Here is a 12,197-nt window from a genome sequence, read left to right as displayed (position 1 = left end):
GTCTCTTTATGTATTCCAAAGCCAACACTCAGTTTTATGCAGTTCCACAACACAGAATGGGAGGCTCTAGCGGGCGAAACACTGATTGATTCGAGTTAGATGTAGTCCTACTTAACTGCAGAGATTCTACAGGGAGCTGAATTGTAAGTAGATTGCTTCCCTGATCACAAAGCCTCTTGTCCAAACAAGGACTATGCCTAGCTTTTCTTCATTCCTCTCCGTAGGGGAAGTTTAAGATAGATATTAAGAGAAAGGTTTTCACCCAGAGGGTGGTGACGCACTGGAACAGGTTGCCCAAGGAGGCTGTGGATGCCCCATCCCTGGAGGCATTCAAGGCCAGGCTGGATGTGGCTCTGGGCAGCCTGGTCTGGTGATTGACAGCCCCACACATAGCAGGGGGGTTGAAACTAGATGATCATTGTGGTCTTTTTCAACCCAGGCCATTCTATGATTCTATGATCAACCAAGCAAAGTGCAAGGTTTTACACTTGAATCACAATAATCTCATATATGTATACAGACTGGAAGAAGAATTACTTGAGAGTAGCCCTGCTGAGAAGGACTTAGGTATCCTGGTAGATGAAAAACTTAACATGAGCCAGCAGTGTGTGTGCTTGCAGCACAGAAAGCCAACAATATCCTTGGCTACATGAGAAGAGGGGCAGCCAGCCGGGAGAGGGAAGGGATCATCCCTCTCTACTCTGCCTTCGTGAGGCCCCATGTGGAGTACTGTGTCCAGGTCTGGAGCCCCCATCACAAGAGTGATGTTGAGCTTTTGGAGAGGATCCAGAGGAGGGCCATGAAGATGCACAGAGGGCTGGAGTGCCTCTCTAGGCTGAGGGAGCTGGGCTTATTCAGTCTGAGGAAGACAAGGCCGTGAGGAGACCTCATTGTAGCCTTCCAATACTTAAAGGCAGATTATGATGACTTTTAAAGGCCCCATCCAACTTTAAGGATTCCGTGACTATGATCATAAACAGGAGGGAAGTTAACTTTTTACACGGGTGATAGGACAAGAGTTTTAACTAAAGGAGGGAAGATTTACATTAGATGTCAGAGGGAAGTTTTTCACTGTGAAGACAGTGAGACACTGAGACAGTCTGCCCACAGAGATTGTGGATGCCCATTCCTGGAAGTGTTCAAGGCCAGGATGGATGGGGGCCTGGGCAACATGATCAACTACTTGATACAGCAGTTGGCAACCCTGCCTGTGGCAGGGAGGTTGGAACTTGATGATCCTTGAGGTCCTTTCCAACCCAAGCCATTCTATGATTCTATGATTAACTAGATTTGGTAACTCTCCAGCATTATCACAAAGCAGGGTAACTGTGAAATGAATACTAATGCAGCTGTGAGCAGTTTTCAGCCATATAAAGTAATCAGAAATCTCTACTGTGAAGCATAAGCAGCCAAGTGCAAAAGACAGCTCCAGTTCATTCCGTGTCAATAGCAGTGTATCAGTTTACAACTCTCAGAGCTCCTGTGCAGACCTTTCAACCACCAGTAACGCAGAGAAGTCCAGGTAAGTGTTTCACCACAGAGAGTGAAGTTGTATTCATATGTATAAACATACATAGCAGTAACTACAAGGCACTGGATAGTCCCAGCCAGTACATAACTTGAATCCCTCCGCCACTGTTCATGACTCTGGAGACCTATCCATAATTATTTATGTACCTATTGTCCAAGTGTTCTTTAGGTTCACAGCCATCATGCTGACTGCAAACTAAAAATAGTCTAAATGAAGAGACAGGCAAAGCTAGGATGCTGCAATGAAGTTTCTGTATCTCAATGTTTATTACTCAAAATAGCATCTAACCTTATTTATGATCCATGTACGTTTCTTAGGGATGCAGTGGCACGTCTGTTATAGCTCAAGGGGCATGAATTAAAGTAGTGTTCAAGCACTGTCGAAGACTGCACCCTGCCAGCTGAACCATAAGTTATCTACCTCTTCGGGATAGGGATTCAGAGGTTAGGAATTGGAGGCTGCTATGTCGTGCCTGTTGCGTTAGCCAACAGCACATAAGGGAGTCTCAACCACAGTAGCCCACGGGGTCACCAAGACTCAGGGGAGAAGCTACAGACAAACCTTTTGTTTCTTGCTGGAGAAAGAGATGGTATTTTTATATGACTGTGCTTAAATGATAGTTGTGAGATCATAGCTGGGAGGAGTGGGTTAAATATGATTTCATTTGAAAGATCTGTCAGTAGAGAAAGAGCTAACTACCCTCCATTTTCCTGGATAATTGTTAAGATTTTCATAGGTCCATCCATTTCACAAATCTGTTCAACTGCTCTAACTGCTTAAATAGGTATTTCCCTGGCCTAAAGAAAACAAAGAACATTTTTTCCAGTTCCCTCATGTTTGGAGAAGTCTTCCAGGTACCAGCACACTTTTGCAGGTAACAGTCAATCAATTTGTAAGTTGTCTATCTGCCAGATTCTTATACTAGATACATAATACACGTGCAGCCTTAGTATGTGCAAATTCATTAGTGCCATGGATAAAGCTCATTTTGCAAAAGCAATATGTTCCACGTCTCCCTTTCTGCAGAAGGAGGTGAACTCTTGCTGGATGTAATCCACTGGTAGGAGCACTCCATAGCTGGCAAACATGGGACACCCATTTTAGAAGAAAGAAGCAGTCAGGCCATTTCAAATCAGCAGCCTGGTCAGCACAGAAGCTCTGTGAATGCACGATGGCAGTCATTAGAAATAATTTGATGTACTTCAGGCAAATGGGAGCAGCCAAGCTGCAGCAGCACAGGGTTTGCAGTAGTACAGTATGTTGCCAACTGCAGTGTAAGCACTCCTACAGCAGGCCCACAGGGAACCCTTCAAACTGCCCATGAGGAAAGCCACTAATTGGGGGTGCTCCTCCTGGGACTCCTTGCAGCTGCCAGGTATTGCATCAGACCCTCCTCGCTCGTACCTTTTCCGAGGACACGTTTTAGCATCACTGAACAGTAACTCAGTCATCATCTCTCTAACAGGCTGCCAGTGGTTATCTTCATCTACACGCACTCTGCCACACTTCCCAGCACTGCCACACAAGCAGCAAATTACACAAACAACTTCCTCAAGCTCACATCCTCTTTCCATGTGTTTGTTCAGTACGAAGGAACAGCAGCAGACCGGACAAACATCTTCCAGAAACAAACACCTTCCAGAAAAAGGTGGTCCTTCTTACCTGCTCGGCCTTAAGTCCCTCTCAGGTCCATGGTTCACCAGCCAGGCTCTGCTTTCCTTGTGTCTTCATGTTCTGCTATTGAGATCACTGCCCTCCTTTGAACTATCAATAGTTTATTGTTTTAGTAGAGTGAGCTTCAAAATCTAGATTAAATCCAAGCATTTGCTGCTGGCGTGTTCTATGCAATATTCTTTAAGAATGAGGTGACATTAACTCTGGAATTCCCATCTGTTTTTTGCCATGTTCTAATGTTTCATCTGGGTTTTTCTGAATCCGTATAAGGATCCCGCTACAAAACAAAGAGAAATACTGAGTGTCAGCTTTTGGACTGGAGATCAGAAGAGCCGTTTGAACCACAGAATGATGAAGAGTCATTCAGTTCTGCAAACAGTTTTGGCAAATCCACTTTGCATGGTCTCTGGAAAGCAGCCTTCCACATGTGGGACAAATCTTTATCTTCCTATCTTTGTTAAGCAGTGAGAGGTTTAGCTGTGGAAGTCATTCAATTATGTCAAGGACAGGCTTCATCCTGTAGCCACATTGCAAACTCAGTTGCACGGACTGTCATGAGCTATCCTGCTGCATACTCTAAATCATCTGCTGTCAAACCAGGAACTAGGTCAAAACCACAAGGAATTTCCAACTCTTTTTGGTTGACTGTGTCTGATGCCATTTGAGGTCTCAACAACAGAACTGCTGATAACTTTTCTATCTTGTTGCCAAAAAAAACAAGAAACCAACACCATATCCATGGCCATCTTCCAATCTTTAAGCCAAGTCATAAGTTTTGGAAGTGCTAATCTACTGTGTCAGCTCTTCCTTTGGTAGTTTTACAAGTCTGGCTAGATTCTGCCTGGTAGAAGCTTTCGTGATAATGAAAGCTGAAGAACAGATGAGGCCCGGACAGACTTTACTGTTTTTTAATCAAACAATAAAATTCTGGTCTCAGAAAAAAAAAAAAAAAAAAAAAACACATTCTATCTAATTCTATTGCTCTCAATGATTTATTTTCTCAATAAAATGCTTCATAAGAATAGGGACAGAATTAAAAATCACCAGTTTTCAGCAGAAGTGCTGCAATGGGAGTACAAAAAGTACCAGTTACTCTCATAAGGGAGACAGCGAGTAATTTCATTCAAGTATTTGCAAGAAGCTACAGAAGGAATGGTTGACTACACAGGAATATATTAGATTTAAGTAACTTTAGTGTGCACTATTCATCTATTCATGTATTTCCTGAACTTCTATGATACATCTGAAATTCCTTTACTCACACCTCTGCCTGCATGCAGGGCAAGCGATCCCATGGCAAAAAAATATGGACCTTTTCATTTAATTTATCAAAGGAATCAATTACTGGGAAATTGTTTACCAGAATTAGTATATACAGCTAGACTACATATTACAGCCACTCATCTATAGGCTTTACTATTACTTGCTATAGCCATTACTTACTGTTTTACTAGCCATTACTTACTATAACCATTCCTTCCCTTCCCTTCCCTTCCCTTCCCTTCCCTTCCCTTCCCTTCCCTTCCCTTCCCTTCCCTTCCCTTCCCTTCCCTTCCCTTCCCTTCCCTTCCCTTCCCTTCCCTTCCCTTCCCTTCCCTTCCCTTCCCTTCCCTTCCCTTCCCTTCCCTTCCCTTCCCTTCCCTTCCCTTTCCCTTTCCCTTTCCCTTTCCCTTTCCCTTTCCCTTTCCCTTTCCCTTTCCCTTTCCCTTTCCCTTTCCCTTTCCCTTTCCTTTCCCTTTCCTTTCTATTCTCTAGTGGTAAACAAAAAATATGCAATACTATGACCTATCAGACCCCACACAAATAATGCAGAATGGAGATGTAACCCAGCATTTTGCCTGTGCGTGATGTCTTTCACCAGTGCCATTCTAAGCTTCATGCTAACCAAGGAAGAGCTAACTTCATATCCTGTACACTGCCTTCTCTAGATAAGTGAAGAGGATCATGATAAAATCCCAAATACAGGGTCACTGCTCAGGTATCCTAGGGATGAGTTACACCTGAAGAGCTATTCAAAGGAGAGTGAACATGGCTGCATCTTACATTCAGAAAACTGGAAAGACTGGAAGGAAGAAAAATCCAGTACAAGGACCACTCCATTCCCCAAAATCATGGATGTTGCACCTCCAATTCTGAAGGAGTTTCAGATAACATAGTGAGAGAAGGTTGATCTTGCTGCATCACCCTCCCTATGAAGGAATTGTTTCAGGAGTGGCTTGAACAGACCTGCAGGTTTAAATGAATCTAATTTTACATGTACTGATTTCTCTGGGTTCTAAAATAATGAAGAATTCTTTCTATTCCTGGCAACTTGTGATTTATGTAAGATTATACAGTACATCCGTCTATCCCTAATCTGGAAGATGGGCATGATAATTTATTTACACTCCAAAAAAAACCACCCAACTACTAAATTTTCCATTGTGAGGGCAAAAGATTTTAATATGTTGGAATAAAAGCTCCTCACAGTGAATATCAAGCATTACAGGGGGATGTGAAGTGATTTCATTGACCCTGTTTACCCTTTCAGCAGGCTGCACTAAAAATCCTGGGGGTTTAGCTCCTTTCTTCTCTATTAATATAAGCATTATGCATATAGTGCTGTACGTGTACAGTCAACATCAATCAATTATATTCCCCACTTTAAGGACATATTATTATGTGGTAATTACTTTGGGGAGAATACTTCTGCTACTAAGTGCAAATCTAATGCATACTAAAGTTGTACTTGAATGAGCAATGAGCAAGAGCTTTTATTTTTTCCATCAAGCAAGATGTTTTGGGAAAACATTTGCAGAGTGATCATTCATAAAGCTATCTCACTCAATCCGATAACCTCAGATTTAGGAAAAGTTAGCAAGCACGCAGATTGGCATTCTCAGCTGTACCTAGACAGTGATGTCCAAGGAACCAAAAAGTTTCTCAGGAACCACACATTCCTAGCTCTGCAAAAGCTTCTTTTTTTTCATATAATACTCCATGTTCTGCTGCGGACCTGTAAACATTTTGCCCATAATTTGATCTGCATTTATATTCACTTACAGTGAATATAATTCATACAATCCCATACAATCCTTCCAGGTAAGACCATATCCAGTATAAATGAATTCTTCATTCTCAAGGAAGAGATCAGATCAAGATGAGCAATGCACCTATGGTCGTTGTTACCTCTGCAGACAGTAAGACAGTTAAGAACTAAATAAACTGGCTCACAGTTCTGAGGGCTTTGCTTTGCACAGCAAAAATGCTTATAGGAAACATTCACTGGATGTAAAGTCAGTGGCAAGCATTATCTTTCATAGCCAACAAATAAATAAATAATAGGGGAAAAAATGGAAGATGTAATCATTATTTTAATAAGACACAAACCTGACATCAAAACATTATGTGACAACACAGCACTGTGTTTGCTGATTGCCACTAAATCAGAGTGTACAGATCTTCACCTGCATGAAAGTCTCCAAATGCCAGAACAGGTACTGCCACGAGTATTTTGGTTTCTGTTGTGAAGCATTATACATGCACACTACACTTCAGATACAGACATCATTTAGCAGATTGATTGTATTAGTGTAAGGCTTCTCAAGTTTTATGATGCCATGGATTTTTCAACAGCAGGGAACAGTCAGTCTTACAGATCTACTACATTTTTGCCAGAAAGTAAAAGGCTAATGACGTGAAATATGAATGCCACAGTAAGGCATATGATTAATAGCCACTGAGTAATAAAATCATTGCTGACAAAATATGTCCAATGAAAAGTTTAAATCTTTTCCAATGAAAAGTTTAAATATCCTCTTGGGAAGGAGTCCTGGGTCTTGTTTCCAGTGCCGCAGATTCATTTTATTCAATGACTTGACAGGCAAGAGTTGTGAAGCAGTTCCCAGCACATGGACGAGAACCAAGAATTCCCATTCTCAGACACGTCCCTCTGTAAAAAAGGAGCTGTGTACTTCTCCAGTTAGACTGTGTCCTCAAGAGTCTTGAACCCTTTGCTGGACAACAGCCCAATTTCAACAAGAGTTCAGGGGCCAGATGCTATAGCTTCCCATAGCTTTCCATAGTGTTTTAAGAACAAAGTACCACGGTTTAAAATTTTAAGCTAAAGAGGACCCAGAGCCCCTCTGCTTCATTTTGCTACAATCATTATATTACTGTGCTAACACAGCCCTCACTTCCTACCTTCCTCCTTAGATAGCGTGGTACTCACTCTCCAAAAGAGAGCTGCAAGTCCTTTGTGAAGCCCTCTTGTCAAATGCCTTTTACAACACACCTCTTTATGTTGATTTCTAGCAGCTGATTCCAAATGGCTTTGCTCCCCCGATATAAAAATGGAAACAGAAATTGCCATACAAAAGTGTACAGAACTTCTCTACCATCAATACAAACACATCACTGTAAGACTGCCCTAGTCTAAAAGGTGTGATCTTGATCTTCTTGTACATCCTCATGTCTTCCCTCATGTCACTAATGAACAACCACACATATATCAGCATGTTATCCAGATGAACACTAATGCATCTGAAGAGTGCTGTGTTTTCAGCTGTTCCTGTTATCCATCAACCTCCCCACATTCAGACCCAGTTATAAATGCCTGCACAAGGATAGGCATAGCCACGGAAGGTAGGACGGTCCCTGCTGATAGCAGCCCTGTTTTGATCAGCTAAAGGCCATCATGGAACTGCACACACATCACACTAACTCCATTATGGGAGCACCCTGTCATCTTCATTGCGAAGAGCCCAGCCACCTACCTCAAGCTGTGAATCATAGAATCCAAATTGCTCAGGTTGGAAAAGACCTTCAAGATCATCAAGTCCAACTACAAACTAATCATATTACCTTAACTCTTACAACCCTCCACTAAATCATGGCCTCAAGCATCACATCCAAATGGCGAAATTGCCCTATCTGTGACCACAGTCAACAGCTCTCATCAGAAGGGCTAGGGCATGCAGGAAAAATTATGTTAGCTGCCATCAAAACTTTACCAGAAGCGGATCATACATTCTTGTTGTAGAGATGAGCCCCATTCCCAAACTCTTCATTAAGGTATAATTAATTGGGAAACCACTGTTTTGTAAGCAACAGACCATTCAGTTATTTCTGCTAGAGAAAACTAGATTAGAAGGTTCAAGAAAAAAGCAAACAAGTTGATTGGGGAAATTTTTCCCAAACATGATCTCATTTCTACATCCCCTGAAGAACCACTGTGGGGCAGTTTTTATCAGTCAGTAATACACGCTGTTAGGTCTTGCCTTAGCAAGACACACAATGCGATACCCCAGGGACATGATGCCAGTCCATTGGAACTACCAAATAACACTGAGGCAACCTGAAGTGAGGAATGGCATCAGCCAAGGGCTGGGTGGCAGATTCCAGCTCACGGGGTGGCTGACTCCACTCCACAGTATCAGTCTCCTGATACTGTCAGTGAGCCAGAACACAGTCTCCTAAGGCAAAGATCTCATCTGACACCTAGTTACAGGGGTATCTCCAACACTGCCTGGCCCCTGCCCTCACTTCTTTTGTGCCCCAGCATCCCTGGCCTGGTGCCACTCCAGATTAAGCACAGCTAACTATTGGAGGGAAGGGCAGCATCCAGCTCCTTTCCCAAGGCTGCTACCTTTTGACCTGTTCTCTTTATTTATATGGTTTGGCCTCTCGGACCTGATATGAGGGCAGGAAGAGCACTAAGTGCCTTCCTTTCACCTTCCCTACCCACCTCTCTCTCCAGCAAAACCCCACAAATCCACACCTGCCCCACAGCTGTCACTCAGTTCAAACAATCCAAATATGAAGTACTTCTGGCTCTGCATTGCTTTCAGTGGATCTGTAACTCTCATTTCTGGTCCAAAACTCACAGCTGTTGCTCTTCCACTACCAGGATCTCCAAGTCCTTATTCCCCTAGAATGAAGGCTGAGAGGCTGCTAGGCAAGACAGTGAATACCTCACACATGCTGGTGCAGAAACACTTCATTTTATCCCGTCACTACTCAAATACCAACAGTAGCACAGCAGGCCTTTGACCCATCCATAACAGAAATGCCAAATGCAACAAAACTCACTCACTTCCAGCTAGCATATAAATTCCCATGGTGATTCCTCAACACTTGCAACTTAGCTTCTTGCAACTTAGCTTTCCTACACAGCTGGGCTGATGGTGATGTAGATCATTAGATGCCCTATGGCAGGCCCGTGTCCACGCAGGCTAACATGCAAACGGACTTAGCCATGCAGCCATTAGCACAGCAAAGGGTAACAGAGTTGTGGCACTGCTGTAGCCCTATTAAGCACGAGGCATTTGCCTGAGACCTGATGTTTTCACACAGAGCTGTGATTTGTTATCCACACCTAGGCAGAGATGCCCAGGCCGCACCACATTTACTTTCTCTTAAGAGCTCTTAAGAACGCTGCCTTTCCCAAATGTAAATGGAGAGTCTGAGGAAACACAAGCCTTTGATGTGTGTGGGGGGAGATGTCATGCATTTAGGCAGAATATTTTAATTATGTGAATTACAACAGGGCAGCCTGCTTTTTTCTTTTTTTTTTTTTTTTCATGCTGAGTCATTTCCACTTGGACTGCAAACATGGAACCATGCACTGAGTGTTTAAGCTTTTTGAATGAACTCTAGCTTTGGCAAGCCTTAAGCAGAGGAAAAGAAGTCAGTCCTATTCTTCTTTATTTCCCCCAGCTGATTAGTAGCTCCTTTGGGAAAGACTGGAGCTAGTTGACTCTACCCATTGGAGATAGGCAGTGCCACGCATGCCGACACCATCTCACCCCATTCCCAGGAATGACTTCTGAAATGTCTCTGAGGCCATGAGCTGCCATTCAGTCTTATTTGAATACAAAATATGGAGAGATGAACGAGGGTAATTTCTTGTCCTTTATGAGAAAAACCTGATACCCTGTGCATAGTTGTGGTATTTCTATACAGTTTACATACTCGCCACCAACCTTTTTTATTTTTAAACCTTTTGATTTTCTTCATAAAGCAGTTGTCCAGCTAAATTAAGTGTTTATTCAGCATCTGTTCTCTCTAAATATTTACTAATGAAGGACTTTTAAAAAACTTTTCCCCTCAGCCTGCTCTCTAGGCAGCCTAACTTTTTCCATTTCTTTGATCCTGAAGTCCCCCCTTATTTTTAATTATTCTTCCCTTGGCAGCTGAAGGAAAATGTAGCAATATACACCAAGCCCTTCCCCACCCTTGCAGCTAACAAAGATACTGGTTGTAGATCAAAGAATCCATCAGAACGCACTGCTTCCTATGCAATAAGCCCTCTGTCTCTGGAATACGCGAGTTTATCTTCATTGTGCATTCCGATAAGATGTTATTATAGTAGTGACTTTAATTACATTTCTCATTATTGCATTAGTGTGCAGTAACATGGGGTTTCACTGCATCTAAATGTGATAGTTTGTAGAACATGGTGCCTTTAAGTCTTGGGAGGGAGGGAAGTAAAACTTCAAAAGCCACAAAACAAACAAAAGAGAAACCTTCATTTTACACACATTTGAGCAAAAGTCCCTGTGGAAGGAGTGAGAAAATGTTCTAGAATGCAGACCGGGAGATGGAAAAAGATGAAAAAACATAAAAAGGCAACATTGTACACACCTCTGTGCATCTGTGTGATACAAAAACAGTAAGATTCCAGAGAACAACTGTTCCACAAATTGACAGATGGATACCTTTTGTCCTGCCTTCATACAGTGATATACGTGGAAGTTTATTTCAGTGGAGCATCTTTAAATGCTGATCTCTTTTTCTACATAGGAGAACCATTTATTCGATAGTAAGATCAAAAGTCTTAGAGCAGTGAGACTAATGAGCTATCTCAAAGTATTTTGTCTTAGGAAATGAGTGGGTTAAAAAACCTTTGTAAGTGTAAAATATTCATTATGATTCGTATATTTTGGATGTCTAACAAATATCAGCTGAACTGATATTCAGTAAAACAGATTTTCATATAACTCAGCTTCTCTGATAACTTGATTAAATATGAGGCTTGCTATTTGGTGCCAGGTGATTCCCAGAGGATTGAATTTATCACATGCTTAGTCTTGCAATCTTTACTTAATAACTGCTTAATCTATAACTTATTGGAGAATGGTGATAGTTCCCATAAACAGCAGTCAACTTTAAATCAGAGTATAAATTATCAAATGCATTTCCCTTTGAGAGGCATAGACCTCAAAACAGACCTTTGCTACTGGTCCTATGGAATTAGAAATAATTTTGTGATCTCCAACTGAATTGCTGTTGATGTATTTTCAAGGGGCGGGTTGCAGCTCAACAGTTTTCTTCTTGAAGCCTCTAGCCAAAATATTCAGTCGGTCCCCAGCTTGTTTTAAAGCAACTACGCTGTAAAATGGTGCATTGCTTGACCCCGTTGCCTGAAGCAACAGTAAGTTTATGAGTTTCGTTTTTTTTACTTCTGCCAGATAGTGAAAATACAGATAGGTCTGATCCATATAAATCAAGTTTTTAATTAAAATACAGTGGGTTTGCTAACACAAATGGCATTTTTCCTTCTATTCACTGTATCCTGCTTTAATGCCAACACTGAACAAATAAGCTGTGCTTATCAGTGCAATGTTTTTGTCTGTCAAATATCACTAAGTTTTTATTTTTTTCCTCTCATTATATTTTGAGTTTCAAATAGTCTTGTTTGTAGAGATGTCTTCTTCCCCTCTGGAAGGCATATATTCTATCTTTGTTTAAAATGTGGGAGTGTTTTACAATAAAGCATTATTAAGGAGATGTTTGCCATCAACATTAATTGTGAACATCTTTTCATGTTTTCATCTGGAGAGGGAAATCTGAGGACACAGTTCAGTGAGGAGAGTTTCAAATAACAATTCCAAGATGGTCTTTCATAGAAAATGTAGCATGTCTGCACAGAGATTATCCTTTCTATTTTGAGACATTTTTTAATGAGGTAGTAAGTCCATGAAAAAGGAAGACAGGAAAAAAAGAAGAATGT

Source organism: Tympanuchus pallidicinctus, unplaced genomic scaffold (assembly GCF_026119805.1).
Source record: "Tympanuchus pallidicinctus isolate F22 unplaced genomic scaffold, pur_lepc_1.0 scaffold11, whole genome shotgun sequence".
NCBI classification, from domain to species: domain Eukaryota; kingdom Metazoa; phylum Chordata; class Aves; order Galliformes; family Phasianidae; genus Tympanuchus; species Tympanuchus pallidicinctus.
The sequence above is the reverse complement of the archived record's forward strand: the minus strand, read 5'-3'. Positions refer to the sequence as shown.